A 20180-nucleotide genomic window follows, 5' to 3' on the forward strand; every position below is an offset into this window, starting at 1 on the left:
TTAAAGGAACGTACCTGTACGCCCATTTACCTGCCTGTGCCATTGTGCTGACGTACATCTGTGTGCAGCGGTTGGCAAGCGGTTAAACAGCTATGAAGAGAGTGAGGTAACCTGTGTAGAATTAATGGAAAGCTGTTTTATTTTTGCAAAATAAGTACATGCTATATTGGTACATAGGGCAGCTGGAATTTAGATAAAAGAACTTAGCATTTAAAGTGTTACTATTCTTACGTATTATTTGTTTTTTAAATAAAATGCTATTTTAAATTTGTTTTGGTCCTTTGCTTCTTATCAGCACTGCTGATCCCCTTCAGCCTCATTGCAGCCCCTTCCTGTCTGCATGGAAGTACTGTAGAAGGATGACAATGCAGAAGAACAAATGGGAGCCAGGGAAAAGTGTTGTCATCCTGTAAGAAAAAGTGTTTCTGTCACACTAGGAGAACAAGGGGCAGTAGTAGTAGTTAATCAGACCCTGTGGCATACACATGTGCTGACAGGGAACATGCTGACAGGTGGAGAGCAGAGTTAATGATCTACTGCTCTACTACACAGGAGATGACACCTCTGTGTTCTTTAATTCTAGAGATTCTTTAACTCTAATAGAGCAAATAGTGTCACCCTGTATAAGCTGTTTGCATATCTGCTGTTTGCTGTTTGTATAACTGCACTTTTTGCTATTTAAAGAATAAAAATACAACTAATCTTTAAGAGGCACAACATGTTAAAAAAGCAGCAAATGCATTCATTTGTATAGCACCTAAATACATATGGCTTATAATTTATTAATGAAACTTCAAATAATTTTTGCTGCTGCATTGAGCAGTCTTTTGTCCCTTGTGTCCTGAGTCAGCTGTACAAATGAACTTAAGTAAATGTCTGTATTTAAAGTTTTTAATAGCAGAATCATGTAGGATCAAGGAAAAAGGTAACAATGCTCCTTGCTGTGTTCCTTTATGGAAAACAGAAAAGTCACAGGTGTGTGTGTGTACGTGTGTTGTTGTTGTGTATGCTTTGTGTGTTTTGTGTATGTGCGTATGTGTATGTTTTGTGTGCGTGTTGCATGTGTCTGTGTTGTGTATGTGTTGTGTGTGTTGTGTGTGGCGTATGTGTTGTGTGTGTTTGTGTGTGTTGTGTGTGTGTGTTGTGTATGTGTTGTGTGTATGTTTTGTGTGTGTGTGTGCATGTGTGTGTGTTTGTGTCTGTTTTTTGTGTGTTGTGTGTGTGTGCTGTGTGTGTGTGGGGGGGGGGGGGGGGGGGTGTCGCTCCTTAACTACAGAAGGGCTCCTAATGCCTCGTACACACAATCAAATAATCCGGTGGAAAAGTCCGGTGGACAATCCCCCCGTGTGTAGGCTCCGGCGGACTTAGAAAGTAGTTTTGCACTCCAATCTGTCCGCCGGACTCCCATTTCGGCGGACAATCCGGCTGTGTATGTGTCAGTCCGCCGTACTTTTGAAATGAATGGACTTTTCCCGCCCGGAGAAAAGGCCGCTCATTGTGAGCGCGTCTCCAGGTAGCCGGGGCCAGCGAAGGAGGCGTCGCTGGCCCCGCCAGCTGGTATGGACTTAAAGGGGAATCCCTACACTGAAAAATCGGCGTGGGGGTCCCCCCCAGGTCCACATCAGACCCTTATCGGAGCACGCTACCCAGCCGGCCAGGAAAGGGGGGGACGAGCGAGCGCCCCCCCCTCCTGAGCCATACCAGGCTGTGTGCCCTCAACATGGGGGGGTGCCTTGGGGAAGGGGGGCCGCGTGGCGACTTATATAGGGACATCACCGGATGATGTCCCCGCCCATTATGATGTCACGGTCCCAGCATCCTCATACTCATTCACATAGGGTGGGGGACCCCCCTTCCCCAAGGCACCCCCCCTTTCCTGGCCGGCCGGGTAGCGTGCTCCGATAAGGGTCTGATGTGGACCTGGGGGGGACCCCCACGGCGATTTTTCAGCATAGGGATTCCCCTTTAAGTCCATACCAGGTGACGGGGCCAGCGACGTCTCCTTCGCGGGCCTTACCTACCTGGAGACGCGCTCAAAATGAGCGGACTTTCCTCCGCGTGTGTGGGCGAGTCTGTTCATTTCAAAAGTACGGCAGATAGTCCGGCAGCCTTAGTACGCCGTAGTAGTCCGCTGAAAAAGTGCCGTGTGTGGGCAAGTAGCTCGTTCGGAAATTCCGGCGGACAGTCCGGCGGGAAGTCCTCCAGACTAAGTCCGCCGGATAGTCCGCTACGTGTGTACGCGGCATAAGAGATACCTCCACTCAGAAGATCATTCTGATGCACACTTATCATTTCAATGCACTGCAAATTACACTAAGTCTCTCCTACCCTCTCTCAGATAGTCACACAATCATGTCTAGTGACTGTCTTGTCGAAATTTCATATCCTGATCAGCACTCACTTCATCCTCCTGCACATGTTATTTTATGGCACTATTGAAGATAAGGAACATGCCCCTTAATGTTCTCTTTACTTTGGCACAGACATGGTCTAACATGGAAAAGCCTAGTTTACTGGGAATAAATAATTTTTCTTTGACTGTCTTTGCTTAGCAGCATACACAGGCCTCAGTGGAGCAAGCAGGTTAATGTCCATACCATTGTCTGCCAGGCCATCTACATATACCCAAATTCCCTTTGAGATCGATGCTAAAGTTAGTAAACTTTGTAGTTTAATATATGTAATTTACCGAACCTTCTTTTTCTTAATGAGCACAGTGAGTGATTGTTATTGATCACTCACTGTGTTCATAACTGAAGCATAGTAAACACTGTTAACTATGCTTCAGTTTATGAATGAACAAGAAGGCTGTGCAGAGCTCTTATTCATTCATTCTGTGCGGCTGAAGCTGCAGAAAGAAACTGGGGAATGTTGCTCTATCCCCCTTTAAGTGAGACTTCAGGGGTCTGTGTAGACCCCTAAAATTTCACAAAAGCCCAAACACCTGTAAAATTAGAACATGTGGCAGTGGCAGAACTACCAAGGTTGCAAAGGTCACACTTTAAGAACATGTGAAAGGGTCCCGTTGCGGGACCATAAATAAAGGGCCCTGGAATCAGTGGGAAGGGCCCCGGTTTTGGTTCCATGGCTTGGCTTCATGGTTTCTTGCACCGGAGCCCTGAATGTTCTAGTTATGCCTCTGGTGTGTCTCCAGCAGAATACAGTAAATGGGATAAATGAAGGCTAAAGCATAAAGAAGAAGGTTGGGACTAATTATAAGAGCATCCCCCAGCTATAGAGTGAGGTAGGGACAAAATTATTAAAGGTAAACAGACAATGGATGTGTAACATCATAAGTTGCACAGGTGACCGCTGACCCCATTCATAGAAATGGCAAAATAAAGAATGGATTGGAAATACATATCTCCGTTTACATTCAGAAGCACATAGAGATCTTCGTATTTAACCAGTTTCCTATTTTTATTTGGAGTGGATATGGAAATACCCACAAAATACCTACAGTTTAGATATTCTGCTTATACTTGTTAATATTTGTTGTTGTGTAGAAGTACAATCTATGGCAACCACTCTGCCTCCTGTATTGGTGGAAATAATGCCTTCTCACTTATGAGATTATTCAAAATTGTGAAGAGCTGGATAGTTAAGCCAAATGCAAGGCGACACTGGTTTAGAAAAACCCTAATGCCCCGTACACACGAGTGGAAATTCTGGCAGCAAAAGTCCGATGAGAGCTTTTGGTCAGAAATTGCGACCGTGTGCATGCTCCATCAGATTTTTGCTGGCAGAATTCCAGCCTGCAAAAGATTGAGACATGTTCTCTATTTTTCGGTCAGAAAAAGTTCCGATAGGAAATTCCAATCATCTGTACCAATTCTGACGTGCAAAATTCCTACGCATGCTCGGAAACAATTCAACGCATGCTCGGAAGCATTGAACTTCATTTTCTCGGCTCGTCATAGTGTTGTACGTGGTCTTGATGGTCGAAAGGTCAGAGAACTTTTGTGTGACTGTGTGTATGCAAGTCAAGCTTGAGCAGAATTCCATCAGAAAAACCATCCAACATTTTTTCAACGGAAATTATGCTTGTGTGTACGGGGCGTAACCTTATCAAGTGTATTGCTACCCCCGAAGGAGCCTGTGATAATACAGTGTTCTTCCCACCTTGGTAGTTTAAACTCTCACCAAAACATCTAGGCTGTTTAACAAATTATTAAATGGAAAACAAATGGGTAGATGACTACAGTATAGAACACAAAGCTGTTGATGAAGCTAGTACTACTAGTACTAAGAAACTAAAGTCTTATTTATTCACAGGCCAATGGCTGCATAGAGTCTCTGCTGCCATTGGGTCCCTTAGCAGGTGGAACATTCACTCTCCAGCTGGAGAGATCTAAGTTCCACATTAGGGAAAAATAGGAAAACTTGTAATTATCCCCATTGGCAGAGTACCCTCCATTTGCAATGGTGCAGTTTCTGTAAAGAATATGTACAGGCGTGGCCAACTGGCATCACACCACCCAGGAGTCCTGTATGGCATTCCTAATTTCTCTCTTCCGGGTGTCTGAAACAGTGTCTCAGCAGCACAGCAATATGGATACGCTCAGGTGTGTTTGGACACAAGTGTGTAGCACATGCCAGAACCCTGGAATCTGTATGTACCACACTCCTTAACTCTGCACTCTGTACGCAGTGCACTTCTGAACCCTGCTCTCTGTACGCAGCACACTCCTGAACTCGGCTCTCTGTGTGTAACTCACTCCTAACTCTACACTCAGTATGTTGTGCACTCCTGAACCTGGCACTCTGTATGTAGAACACTAATGGATTAGTAAACTCTAGTATATTACATTTTGGTTTGGGGTTTAATACTGCTTTGAATTATGCTAAATATTGGGCATGGTTTAATAGAGTTTGAGCCTACTTGCATATACAACACACATGTATGGTGTATACAAAATTCTTGTTCTCAAAATATTCCTTATGTAAATTCTATTATAACTGGTAACTTACTGCAACCAACATTTCCCTCATCTACCCTTCCTCCACCAATCTATGTTGGAGAAATTGTGGTAACCTGGGGAACTCTAACCCTAACTTTTGGACTATGCTCTTCAAGCTGCTTTTCTCCATCTTAGCAATTCATGTACCCCTCTCGCCTCAAATGGTACTATTGGGCATAGACATGAATATCTGGCCCCGTTCCTCACACACAGTCATCTCCCACGTATTCATAGCTACCCGCCTAGACATCGCAAGTAATTGGAAAGCCCTCCCTCTAACTCAGAATTAATATATTTTCTGAACAACCATTGCCTAATGGAATATATGTATGTCAAAGCCCATCTACAAATTCCTACTTTACAAAAGCACTGGAACCTTTGGCTCAAACACCCCAAATGCACACATTTCTCATGATAGCTTTACCTCGCCTCTGAAAGCTTAACATTCCCATCTATACTCAACCTTCCACCCACTTTTTTAACACTCACTAACTTCCCACTGTATTTTAACTGTAAATGTTTCTAACTACTAGGCAGGCATACTCTAGAAACAACCAAACGCATCCTACGGACCTATATATATCCTTTGTTGATACATTATTCTCTATTGTAACTGATTGTTCACTTGACGATCGACTATTTAGCTTTGTTCTTTGTAACTTTAAAACTTATAATAAAATTAAGTTTAAAAAAATAAATAAATAAAGAGACCCCTAGTAATAATTTAAAAAAAATCCTTATGTAAAGAATGTAGACAGAAAGCTAACCCATTGTCTAATCCTACCTTGATTAAAATAACTGGAGATTACATAGCAAACAGCAATTGTAGAGACAGGGCAAAAGTGGCAGCGGCATGGATGTGCGTAAAGCCGGTAAGCAGCAGGAGTTACATTCTGAATGAGAACATGTTCTTGGCTGTTTTTCACTGTTCTCTGCCTCTCTGCTTGCTATTAACATTACAAGCACTGCCTGTACATAACACCGGGTCAGCATGGATGAGCGGACTGCTTGTATGTTGTGTAATTAACAATCGGAATGAGCTAAATTGCCCTGCTGAGTCAACTTTCACTGCTTTCGTCACTAAACTATCACTTCTCTCTGCTTCTCTGCTTGCTATACTCATTGACAGTACTGTTTTGAATATAATCCTGGTTGGCGTCATTAACCCCATCTTTTCTACCACATGTTAAATTCTGCTGCAAGAGAACACTTCTACTCTGGCCTGACCTCAACCAATCAGTTAGCAGAAATGATATGCAGTAACCTCTGGCAACCAATCAGTGAGTGATATTAATGTGCAGTAACCATTGGCAACAAATTAATTTGATTTAATGATGTGCAGTAACCTCTAGAAACCATTATGTGAGTGGTGATGATGTGCAGTAACTTCTAGCAACCAATCAATGAGCAGTAATAATGTGCAGTGACCTCTAGCAACCAATGTGTGAGCGTAAGGATGTGCAGTTATCTATAGACAACTAATGGGTGAGTGATAATGATATGTAGTAAGCTCTAGCAACTAATCAGTGAGCAGTAATGATGTGCAGTAAGCTCTAGCAACCAATCAGTAAATGATAAGGATGTGCAATAACCTCTAGAAACCAATGGATGAGCAATGATGAGCAGTCATCTCTAGAAATCAGCATGTATAAATGATGTGCTGTAACCTCTAGCAACTAATCAGTGAGCTGTAATGTGTGCTATAATCTCTAGCAACCAGTCAGTAAATGGTATTGATATGTTGTAACCTCTGGCAACCAATCACAATCACTGCCTTAATAATTTATTGGTATAGCTAGGCATAATATGACATTTGGCATCCAGATCAGCATAAACAGTAGCAAGGCTACCTCAAGTACAGCAGTGAGCAGTAGTAAAGTGTAATCTACTGAGTGCTAGAACTACACTACCAGAGTGCATATATAGTGGGATGGGCAGTCTTTTGAGATGCTTTTCTGCCTGTTATAGTTGTGCCCTTTAAGAGTGTTGTGCACTTAAAGACAATCACAGGTAACCTGCAGGCAGTATACTGTAGGTAAAGTTTAGGTAAGATATAGTCTCAGCTAAGGTGCAAGCCAGATGTGGTTCAGATGCAGTAAAGGTTTTGTATGATGTGGTATAGGGTTTGTATAGGTGTAGTCTAGGTTTGGAATAAATTTGATATAGAGTGCAGTATGGGTGTAGTATGAATTGTGTACATTTGGTATCCAGCTCTCAGTGCCTCAGTCCCTGCTAGCAGTAAAAACCTCTGAAATCGGCAGTGGAAAGCAGTGGGTGAATGGATGCTCCAGTCTTCATGCAGCAGCAGGGCAGGTGCTATAAAGTGGGTGGTGCTTTGATGCCCCTGGGTGTCCTCACTCCCAGCCTGAGGCTCAGATCTCCGATGGTATGATCTCCTGCTGGCAGGCCAATATCCAGATAGCGGTGGTCTCTTTCTAACTCCCTTGGTGCCAAGAGGAAGAAACTTCCCAGGAAAATTAAATTCAAATTATCTCTATACTCCTTCTACTGCACAGTTCCTATTGGGTTCTGTATAGGGGTCTGTTCAATAGCTTCCGCCTCAAACTACAACTCCCAGGAGTTTCAACGCTCAAAATTTAAATCTATGGACTTGCTTGGCTTTAGCTCTCCCGCCGCTTGCTGGAGGAAAATGGTGCAGCATGAAATCAGCATCTCAGTTGAGGAAGAGAAGAATAAAAAGCAATAGGGTTAATTTACTAAAACTGGACAGCTCAAAATCTGTGCATGGTAGCCAATCAGCTTCTAACTTCAGCTTGTTCAGTTAAGCTACGACAAAAAAAAAAATGGAAGCTGATTGTTTTCTAAGCAGAGTTGCACCAGATTTCGTACTCTCCAGTTTAGGTAATTAACAATTAACATTACCCATATTTTTAATGATCCCTGGGGCAGGGAGAATCGAGAAATATTCTCTGCAGCTTGGAAGAGGTGGGCGGGAAGCAAGCACAAGTGACTGCACTGAATTTTCCACTGCATGACTGAACCCATACTGGTTGCCTTGTCATTTGTCAACATTGTAGGGTGTTGTCAGGGTTGCACTGGGTCACTGACCATGGAAATTGTCCCGTTAGTTTCATCTCACTGTCATTTCAGCTATGAGGTCTCTGTGCAGGTGCTGAGGAGCTACAAGTTCCAGCATGTCCTCCAGCCAAGTGACATAGGTGCCAACCCCTGCCATGATCAGAAACAGGAAGTAGGGATAAGTTTCCCCACTCTCCTGTACAGTACTGGTTAGACACCAGCACTGGATGCTAGAACAAGCACCTGGCACTGAGACATGGTATGGAACCACGGGACCCTGAGATCTGGTTAAATTCCCGAGACAGTCCTGTAGAAATTCAGGTTGTCGGGAGGTATGATCCACTTTTATTTATTTAATCCCATTAACCAGCAAAGCTTTAGGATAACATACCCTTTAAAGGCACTTCTCAATGAAGTGTACTAGTTTTCTTTGTCTAATTTAAAACCATTACTTTATATGATACTTGCTTATGCCGTCACATTTGGCAAACTATTTTAATGACCTTACCGGACACCTACAGAAATGAGAATATTTCACACCTCACTTTCACAGTTAGGAAATATCCTATCTAGCAGCATTCAAGTAATATCCTATTACGACAATTATTGCTGAAGAAACGAATGCTTAGCAAACCTGCTGAGTAGGGTTCTTCCTCCACATAATGAAGTACAAATGGTGCTCTCTACAAAGTACATTCTTGCCATATCAAGGAATAGTAAATCAATGAATGCTCTGATCTGTATAACCATATTATAGTCAATGACCTTGAATATTCTAAGTCTTTCCTTCTCATACAATTAAACTCAATGTTTCGCTGCAGCTTTGAAGTATCTTATTAGATTTTTGAATTTCATCCAAATAAAATATGGAAGTTTGATTGGCATACGCTTAAAATGTCTTGTTTAAATCGGGTTAGCCAATTTACTGCCATATAAATACCAGCAAAACTGATATTGACACAGTTAAAGCCTTATTACATTACATTGATGCATACTGCATTTGAGCAAGCTGGTCATCAGCGGGACCAGAATATTATGGATCTATTTGGCTTTTACTATTAGAAATTGTTTTGCTGGTCATTTTTTTTCCTGTCTAAGACAGGCTATTTCCCTGGATTTGGTTAGAGTGACAGACACTGTATTTTGTAAATGCTTAATGAATCTCTTCATTTAAAGGCTAACAAATAGAAGCCTTCTCCAATGTCTTTTCTGCTCAGGCCATCCCAATGTTCCCCTAGTCCATGGCAGCTTTGAATCTGTACCTCTCTGTTCATAAATGTAAAAAAAATCATCAATTCCTGTAGCAGCATGTGACCTTTCAGAAAACGTCATATACCATCACGCACTGCCTTACTGCATCAAAAAATAAAGCGTGTTTTACCAATCTGGACCACACCCCCCTCATTACTATACCACCTCTTTTTTATTTCCACCCACTTTCGTACTTCTTCCTTAATGGTGGCCATACACTGTACAATCTGATTTTACAGTCCCCTTTAGATTTACCATTAGCTATGTAGCGCAAGAGCCTGCCTGATGTGATACAAATTGAATAGATTGCTCAGATGGGTCCTCCTATTACACGGTTTTGATAAATCAAAATTAAATTGTACAGATGGAGTGGGTGGAGAAACTTAGCTGGTATTGTTCTTGTGTAAACACACCAATTTCACTTTTAGGCCCTATTTACACTTAGCGTAGTGGGAGCATGCATTTTTTGGCATGTTTTTTTTCATGCCATGCATAGGGCAGTTCATTAAATGGGCTGCCCTATGCATGGCATACATCCGGCAAATTAGCTCATGGGACGTTTTGGCATGTTGTGGTATGCACGTTTTTTACTGTGCATTTTGCTACATTGCTTTTGTGTTTGGGACACCATTGACAATTACTGACACGAAAAATGCAACTAGATTATTTTAGATGTATAAAGGTGGCCATACCTAATTTATCTACAATCACCTTTAGGTTTATCAAAAACAATATAATAAGAGGCCATACCTATCTATCCAATCGCTCTGTAGCCAATCAGGCAGGCTCCCGCATTGTTAATAGCAGATCTAAAGTGTATGGTGAGCTTTACAGACTTCCAGGTACACACTTCCCTTTGTTTTCAATACTACAGCTCTGCCCCATTATTGCTGATTGCTCAGTCCCTGCACACTCTGCCAAATAAATAATTTATGCAAGAAAAAGGTAAGGTACAAAAAGGTACAAAAAGAGGAAGACTCAGGCTGTGTACTGAGGTAGAATGGTGCTCACTGACAATGATTGCATGTAACTGCAGAGGTGGGAGGGAGAAATCTCCTGGAGGGGTGGGACAAGTGCAGGATGTGTGTTAATAAAATCAGCTGCTGAAGTACTTCCTTCTAACAGTTTTCACATCCCAAAGGACAAATACCAGGAAGTCATTCAGGAGTTTCCTATAGGAGACTCTGGGGGCTGAGGTAATGTCTACCATAGAATACAGGGAAAGCTTTTTCTTTTATGCAACAGATGTACATAAAATAATATACTTTTATATACTAGGGGTTTTCAAAAAGTTTCCGCACTTTTATATTTTCATTGGAAACGGAGTAGTAATTGGTCGTGTCTGAGAGTGTCATGTGACTAGTCTGTCTGGCAAGCCCGCTGACCTTGCAGTTTAGCATAGTGTACAGGCATACCCCACTTTTAACCCCACAATGGGGTTTATTTACTAAAGCTGGAAAGTGCAAAATCAGGCTCACTTCTGCATAGACACCAACGAGCTTCTAACCCCAGATTGTTCAATTAAGCTTTGATAATAAAACCTGGAAGCTCATTGGTTTCTATGCAGAAGTGAGCCTGATTTTGCACTTTCCAGCTTTAGTAAATAAACCCCATTGCGTATTTAAAAATGGGGTATGCCTGTAATTAGTTTTTGAAATTCTCCATAAAATTAGTTAAAAAAAGGGCGGAAACTTTTTGAAGAACCCTCAAATTCAAAAACAAGCGAACCTTTAAAATTTTAGAACTAAACAGTAATACATAACAAAAGATTCCCGACCACCATGAGTAAAGTAGAATAGCTAGAGTCCACACAGCAGGGTCTGTGAAGAAAAGAAAAGAAAAGTAAAGCATTTTCTTTTTTTCTGCAGAGGTACATTAATGGTTTATTGGTACATAGGAAAGCTGGGATTTAGAAAAACAAAACAAAAAACCTGAACTGAGCCTTTTAAGCACAGTGCAAATGGAAAAGGAGACCAAGAAGATATAAAATGATGTGAAAAATACACATATAATCCAATAGAGAGGGATATGACTTTATTCTATGTTGTTTTCAAACAATACATCAGTGTCAAAACTACCATTTAATACCATACAGGTGCAAAAAAGGTACGTAAACCTTTTGGAATGTGCTAGATTTCTGCATCTTTATTTAAGTCATAATCAAAAATAAAGATTTTCTCATTTATTGGGTGACTGTACTTTTAGAGAACATGTTTTGAGTGTTAGGCAGTCTCTTCTGCAGAGGAGGAAGTCTCTATGGAATAAGGCACGTCCGAGCTAAAGTATACATCCTCTGAATGAAACTTTCTGCCTGATTTACTAAAAGCAAATAAGCTGTTCACTTTGCAAGGAAGTTGCACTTTGAAACTGAATTTCCAACAAAGCATGGTGACATTTGGTGACATTTTATTTACATTACATTATTTTTATTAAAATGTGGTGACATTTTATTTTTCAAATACCTAATCACGTGCAAGAAAAATAAAAAACTTCAGTTTTTCATGCACATGGAAGTCAGCAGAGATTCACCTCATTTACTAAGCTCCAGGGCTCATTCCCTTGCAACGTACAACTTTCCTTGCACAGTGAACAGTCTATTTGTCTTTAATAAATCAAACTCCCTTGAGTTTGAAACCTCTGAGTCTGATACCCTGCTATCTCAATCTGTCCTTCCGGAGCCTGAATTTTAGCATGTCTCTTCCAATCTCATTTTTACATTTGAAAACACTTTCCAACTTTGCAAATCCATACCTGTTTCTGCTAATGCCAGTCATAAAGGCTTCAAAATTGTTCTTCTGTTTTAAAATGTTACTAAACCCAGGATCCTGCATTCACTATATCTGGTCTCCCACAGTACACAGAACATGGAAATGCAATTATTTTAGTAAATATAAACTGCTAAAGTCTTGTCTTGTGACTCCTATCAGTGCCTGGTTAAAGCTTGTAGGAGGAGTTTTCATACTGCAGTGGCTGTCCTATCAGGAGGAAGGACCCCTGACCCAGTGTCTGGACAGTGCTGATTGGCCCTTTTCTGATCATCACATGCACTTTCCCGAGAAAAACTATCTAGCAATACTGTACACACCAAACTGAGCATGTGCAGCCTGACTCCAGTAACTCTGTCTTATCCGGACATGTTTTGGAGACAGTGCAAAAAGAGGAGGATCTGTGCATAGAAGATCAAACTGCCATGTTACACATTGCAGAGGATTAACCCCTTAGGTTCCACAGTGAGTATAACAAGCATGTTTTACTGCATATACAGACTGATTTTACTGTTGTGGGTTTAGTCACACTTAAAGTGTTTGCCAGTGGATTCTAGGAACTACAATTACCTGTAGGAGTGTCTGTTTTCCCCCAGTAGTGTACCCTAGCACTTGGCTTTCCTGGATATTCTAAAAGCATTTTCTGGGAGCCTTGTTGTTAGCAAAAGTCATTGCTGAGAAGGAAATAAATTTGGTTTTCATGTTTAATTAAATTCACACTTGTTCCAATATCGGCACCTGAGAAAAAGTAGAGCCAATGCAAATATCTTCTTAGGTATGATCGAGGGTTTGTTCATACTTGCTTTTTCTGCTCTCCATACCTTGTTTAATGCCACCAGAAGAAAAAGCTATAAAATCATGATCTCTATATAGCACGTACCTTTAAGGGAGTGTTGGAAAGCATGTGCAAAGCAAAACACACTGAGAGTAACAGGCATAGAAAGGATGCAAAAATAAGCCTTCCCAGTATTACTTTAGATAAAAAATGTTGCTAGTTGATTTCTGCCATCCAGTTATAAACTAGCCATGTAAGCATGCACATCATCCAGGTATCCAGGTATGCCTTTGTAGATGTCCTCGCATGCAGAATGATGCAAATGAATTTTCTACTGAATAGAAGGAAATCAGAACTGATGGGATCCTTGGTGATTTCACTAGAGCTTCTTAAAGGCAAACAGTTTTGGGTCAGTAGTTGTATGAGTGTTTTCCTAAATAGTTTATTCATGTTTAAATGGTTGTTTTATCTGTTTTTTTTTCATATGCAATATATGTTTTACAATTAAACATTTAATTACTATCACCAGACATAAACTACAGTAAATCCCTGGATTGCGAGCATAATTCATTCCAGAAACATGCTTGTAATCCAAAGCACTTGTATATCAAAGCAAATTTCCCCATAGGAAATAATGGAAACTCAAATGATTTGTTTCACAACCATTTATTCATAGGTCCTTCAGTTTATATTCCATATAAAAAGATTATAGCAATGTGATAGCTTGTGTAAAAATAAATGTCTATCTACAAATGGCAGCCTCCACAAGGGGATTAGAAGCAAACTATTTTCTTCACAGAGGCGCCGCTCTTCTCTTTTATACTCAGTTGTGACATGACGCTACTTGTATATCAAGACATCGCTTGTTTATCAAGTCAAGATTTATAAAATAAATTTTGCTTATCTTGCAAAACGCTCTCAAACCAAGTTACTCTCAAACTAAGTTTTTGCTGTACATAGCAAACTTTAAAGGTGCCCACACATGATTTGTGGTTGATTTGATATTTTGGATGTGGTACTTTTATATAATAAACAGCCCACCCTTTTACATTTTAGAAGTAAACTATAGCATAAAACAAAAAAATCCCTGAACACCACGAGTAAAGCAGAATAGCCAAAGAAACTGTATAACAGGGTCTGTGAAGAAAATAGTGCTGGCCATAATACAATAAAAATCAATCATTTTTTGACTATGCTATAGCATTACACCTGTTCAATTCATTAATGTATAAATACATAAAAACACATAAAATACATGTACACATTTTATAAAGTGACAAATGTTAAAGTGTTCTGTATAATCCACTATACATCAATATAATAAATTTGTATACAAACAATGTCCTCATAACCAAGTGACGAATGTATTTAAAAAGGTGTTTTGTGCAATTGATCAGTTGTGATAGATTAACATATAAAATTCATCAACTCATCATAAATCGTCACATAAATTTGTATAGTGTCCCATGCAAAAAATGGCAAAATGGCAGTGTCCAAAATCACATAAAAGTGTACTGTGCTGTCCCCAAAACCACAACACATTCCTTTTATAGGGCAAAAATAGTAGGAAGAAGAAGTTGTTTTACTCAATTCACTTTGATATGGTAAAAAACATATGCTAACTCTAGCATATTTTTTATCTGCTGGTTGTGTCACCAACCCTGCCTTCTTTGCTGGGAGCAAAGGAAAGTGACTTTATGTGTAAGGTACACAAAGGGCTCTGTACTCCCCATGTAATAGCACTGACTGGCACAACGTTGTCACATGGAGTGAGTGACATGTTCTATCATATTTGGAAGTACTGTGCATTTCTTTCCTGGAGCTGAACAGAGCCATGGGAGAGCTAAGAAAAGTTAAGTAAATACAGGAAACATTTGGCAAATCAAAGCAAACCTGTTGCTTTGCTTGGAATGGCCAATGCACAAATTTACTTTGGAGACATTAGAACACTGTCATAGGATTGCACCCCTGTGCTGCACCTATGCTCTTTCCCAGCAAGGCTCACCCCTTTTCCCTCACAAATACTCACCTAAAGGCTGCTGTCTTAAAGCTACTTTGTAGGCTGCCATGTAAAACAAAGATATTCAGTCATATAGTTAGCAAAATTCTGTTTAGAAAGGTTTCTAATCAATTTTTAACACAAACCAGCCTTGCTGACCAGTAATCTCAAGAAAACACCACCAGTTTTCACCCTCCAGTTTTCATTGTATTCTAAAATACAATAGTCTAAAAATTAGCTGCAAATCAAAACTTATATAAATGCCCAATGCATAATTCCCCTTACTTTCTGTGTAAGGACACTATTACATAATACATATTTGCAACTATGTGTAAATCAGACCATGTATGGAGGAAACAAAAACAAAAAAAACAAGAACATTGGCACATACTGTGCATCATATATTAACCACTTTAGCCCCGGACCAATTTTCAGCCTAAGGACCAGAGGTCTTTTTACAATTTCGCACCACACTGCTTTAATTGGTAATTGCGCGGTCATGCAATGTTGTACCCAAACAAAATTTGCGTCCTTTTCTTCCCACAAATAGAGCTTTCTTTTGATGGAATTTGATTGCCTCTGCGATTTTTATTTTTTGCGATATAAATGGAAAAAGACCGAAAATTTTGAGAAAAAAATATATTTTCTACTTTTTGTTATAAGAAAAATCTAATAAACTCAATTTTAGTCATACATTTAGGGCAAAATTTATTCAGCCACATGTCTTTAGTAAAAAAAATGTCAATAAGTGTATATTTATTGGTTTGCGCAAAAGTTATAGCGTCTACAAACTAGAGTACATTTTCTGGAATTTACACAGCTTTTAATTTATGACTGCCTATCTAATTTCTTGAGGTGCTAAAATGGCAGGGCAGTACAAACCCCCCCCAAATGACCCCATTTTGGAAAGTAGACACCCCAAGGAAATTGCCGAGGGGCATGTTGAGCCCATTGTATATATTTTTTTTGTCCCAAGTGATTGAATAATGACACAAAAAAAAAAAAGTTTACAAAAAGTTGTCACTAAATGATATATTGCTCACACATGCCATAGTTATATGTGGAATTGCACCCCAAAATATATTCTGCTGCTTCTCCTGAGTACGGGGATACCACATATGTGGGACTTTTTGGGAGTCTAGCCACGTACGGCACCCCGAAATCCAATCACTGCCTTCAGGATTTCTAAGGGTGCAAATTTTTGATTTCACTCCTCACTACCTATCACAGTTTCGAAGGCCATAAAATGCCAAAATAACACAACCCCCCCCCCCCCCAAATGACCCCATTTTGGAAAGTAGACACCCCAAGGAAATTGCTGAGGGGCATGTTGAGCCCATTGAATATTTTTTTTTTGTCCCAAGTGATTGAATAATGACACAAAAAAAAGAAAAGTTTACAAAAAGTTGTCACTAAATGATATATTGCTCACACATGCCATAGTTATATGTGGAATTGCACCCCAAAATATATTATGCTGCTTCTCCTGAGTATAGGAATACCACATATGTGGGACTTTTTGGGAGTCTAGCTGTGTACGGCACCCCGAAAGCCAATCACTGCCTTCAGGGTTTCTAAGGGTGCACATTTTTGATTTCACTCCTCACTACCTATCACAGTTTTGAAGGCCATAAAATGCCAAAATAGCACAAAAAACCCCCAAATGACCCCATTTTGGAAAGTAGACACCTCAAGCTATTTACTGAGAGGCATGTTGAGTCCAAGAAATATTCTATATTTTGCCACAAGTTGCAGGAATATTACAATTTTTTTTTTTGCACAAAGTTGTCACTAAGTGATATATTGCTCACACATGCTATGGGCATAAGTGAAATTACACCCCAAAATAAATTCTGCTGCTTCTCCTGAGTACGGTGATACCACATGTGGGGGACTTTTTGGGAGCCTAGCTACGTACGGGACCCCGAAAACCAAGCACTGCCTTCCGGATTTAAATATAAAATGCTACCAAAAAAAACTGTTAGCGATCGCAGGGATCAGGCCTGACTCTGCGATCGCTGCAGTTATGTGTTTAGTGTTTTGTAAGTGACAGTGATCGATCGATACTGCACTTGGGTGGGCTGGGCGGAGGGGCTGGTGCTAGCAGATATCTGGGCTGATCCCGCTAGCAATGCGTTTTTTTGGAACCCTAAACTGCTGGGGACGCTAGTATAGATCTGATCAGATATTGATCTGTTCAGATTCTATACCACTACGGGAGGTGTATGCTTTGCGCATGGGTGTTAGTGGTACTGGCACTAACCTAGCGCTGCCTGGGACGAAGCAGACCCTGACCCTAAAACCTAATTGATATCACCCGCCGGGTGATCAGGGGGTTAAACCTTTATTGGGTAATAAATGGTGAGTGCCCTGATGCTATAAATAGCAAACTAACTAACCAGAGTCACCCGTAACACTTATACGGTGATCACTGGTGAAAGGGTTAACTAGGGGCAATCAGGGGGTTCAAATTTTTATTAGGTAGTATATGGGGGTCCCTGGCACTATATAAAAACCTGACATGGAACCTAAATAACTAACTGGCTAACAGGCGTCACCAGTGACACTTATACGGTGATCGCTGGTGAAAGGGTTAACTAGGGGCAATCAGGGGGTTAAAACCATTATTGGGTAGTATATCGGGGTACCTAGCGCTATAAAAACCTGGCGGTGAACCTAAAAAAATAACTAGCTACCTAGCGACACTAGCAACACTAATGCAACGATCAGAAAAATGATCGCTTAGTGACACTGGCAAAAGGGGGTGAAAGGGTTAATTAGGGGCAATCAGGGGGTTAAAACCATTATTGGGTAGTATATCGGGGTACCTAGCGCTATAAAAACCTAGCGGTGAACCTAAAAAAATAACTAGCTACCTAGCAACACTAATGCAGCGATCAGAAAAATGATCGCTTAGTGACACTGGCAAAAGGGGGTGAAAGGGTTAACTCTAGGGGCAATCAGGGGGTTAAACCTTTATTGGGGGGTGGTAGGGGGCTACCCTGGACCTAACACTAACTGCCCTGACACTTTTTACCTTTACAACTGACGCTGAATGCAGTGATCAGAAAATAAATGATCACTGCAATCAGTGACACTGTGACTGGGAGGGGGCGGGGGGGCGATCGGGGGGGTTAGGGAGAACGAGTAAGGGCACACTGTGGCCTAAGGGTAGATTGGAGTTCCAGTTAATACAGGCATGCCCCACTTTTAAATACACAATGGGGTTTATTTACTAAAGCTGGAAAGTGCAAAATCAGACTCACTTCTGCATAGAAACTACTGAGCTGCCAGGTTGTATTACCAAAGCTTAACTGAACAAGCTGGGGTTGGAAGCTCATTGGTTTCTATGCAGAGGGAAGCCTGAATAGTGTATAAGTGATGTAATAAGTGATGTAATAAGTAATAAGTGATGTAATACACTTTAGTCCAGAACTATTTTTAGGGATATACATGTAATGGTACCCCCGTATGGGCTGCTGAAATGTTGGATTTTCTGTCACCCTGCCCAGCTCGGCATTCACCTCTCAGACACTAAGAGACATACTGTAGAACAGTTCACATGCTTGCTTTGTTTTTTTTTGTTTTAATGAGGGGATTGAACTTGGATGGGGTAAGGGAAATATGGGATGTACAAAAAGAAAAAGGATTTCCCCGATGGGGCTTTTTGGCAGCGGGATAGCAAAGTCAAGTACCTTTATCATAGTTGTGTATAAAGAAATACATTTATTCAAAAATGTCCAATGTCATAGTATGGTTCAATACAATGTATACAGTATATCATCTGGTTCAATTCCACAACCCAATAAAAACAAACATGTATGGTTACACATTGTTGTATTACATAGTATTGTATAGTAATTGAGCCCCGACGCGTTTCAACCAGCATATGGTCTCTTCAGGGGGACAGTTGGATCTGGAAGAATTTACATGAATTCAGAATTAAAAAACATGTCAATGTAGATAACATTTAGGTGAACTAGTGGTGGTATATTTACCGCTCAAGGGTGGAATGGGTATTCCCATCACCCAAAATTCTAAAAGCCGTTTAGGGAATCCGAGAGGTCTCTGATGTTCGCCCCCGTCTCCCCAAGGAGGAAGGAAGCCCACCCCGAAGGACTTACAAGGAGCCACACTATTCACGCCCCTGGAGGGACGGAGGAGACTGCACCTGCAATCAATACCCAATAGAAGTCATTTAGTAATTGCGTAAAGTAAGGTAAGTAAACTCATAGCGATTTCACCAGAGTATCATTATATTATAAATATATATAGATGCATAAATAAAAAGACTGACGATAAAAGAGGTTATCAAGTAATAATTTGGCACGGTATCTTATATGTCCCGTAAACATAGTAACTTAGTCAGTATTGAAAGATAGTGTGCTTAAAAGAAAAAAGCATATTAATGTAATAGAAATATATTAATAATATACGTAGCAGTGATGGTGCATAGTGAAGTGTGTGTTACGAAAGTGAAAGTGTGTGAGTGGATTGGCACAATCAACAAGTGCTGTATCTGTGAAATGATGATGCAACTGAAACAAAAAATATGGGATGCCCAGTAGAATTGCTAGCACTTGCTTGGGACAACTATATACAGTCCATTTTTCCGTACATCACTTCCTCTCCAATCTTCAGGTCTTTCTCCTCCAGCACATCACTTCCTCTATAATCTTCACTCCTTTCACCTCCAGCACATCTCTTCCTCTCTAACCTTCAGGCACAGCTAGCACAAAGCGGTTAGGCCTGACACTGGCTCAGCCAGGCCTTTAGAAATTGCCCTTTGCAGACAGGTACCGCGGGGCCCTATAGTATAGCAAAATAGAAAATCTCTGGTGCTATTTGTCCTACATGCAGCTACTGAGCCCAGTAACCCATCTTCAGGCCTTGTCAGCCCTACTGCCTGCAGCTGCCTCTTTCCACTGCTCCTTTCACCACAGTACACTCTTCTGGTTCTGCACCCATCTCAGACTGCAAGCTCCCAGTCCTCTCAGGCATGCCTCACAGTCCTCCTGACTGTGCCTTACTCACCAGCCCTCTTGGCTGCAACCAGTTGTCCTCCCTGGAGACTCTTAGTAGTGCTCTCTCCTGCTAGCCTCTCCTTGCTCTTTCTTGACCCTCCGGTCCAGGACCTCTTCATACATTCCTGATGGTGGTCCCAACTACACCTGAGCCCAGGCCCAAGGTAACCCCCCAGACTGGGGAGCTCCCCCAAAGGCCCTGATAGCCTCCACACTTTCTCAACTCAGCTCTTCCACCCAACAACTCCTCCCCAGCTGGGCTGACCCTGGGTATTTAAGGAGTCCCGCCCCCTGCCAATACAGATTGGGGATTGGTCAAAGCTCCCTAAAACATCCCAGGCAGCTCCACCCCTCCTCTCCTCCTCT

The sequence above is a fragment of the Lithobates pipiens genome, unplaced genomic scaffold (assembly GCF_037356315.1).
Source record: "Lithobates pipiens isolate NorthernLeopardFrog02 unplaced genomic scaffold, aLitPip1_a1.2 Scaffold_13, whole genome shotgun sequence".
NCBI classification, from domain to species: domain Eukaryota; kingdom Metazoa; phylum Chordata; class Amphibia; order Anura; family Ranidae; genus Lithobates; species Lithobates pipiens.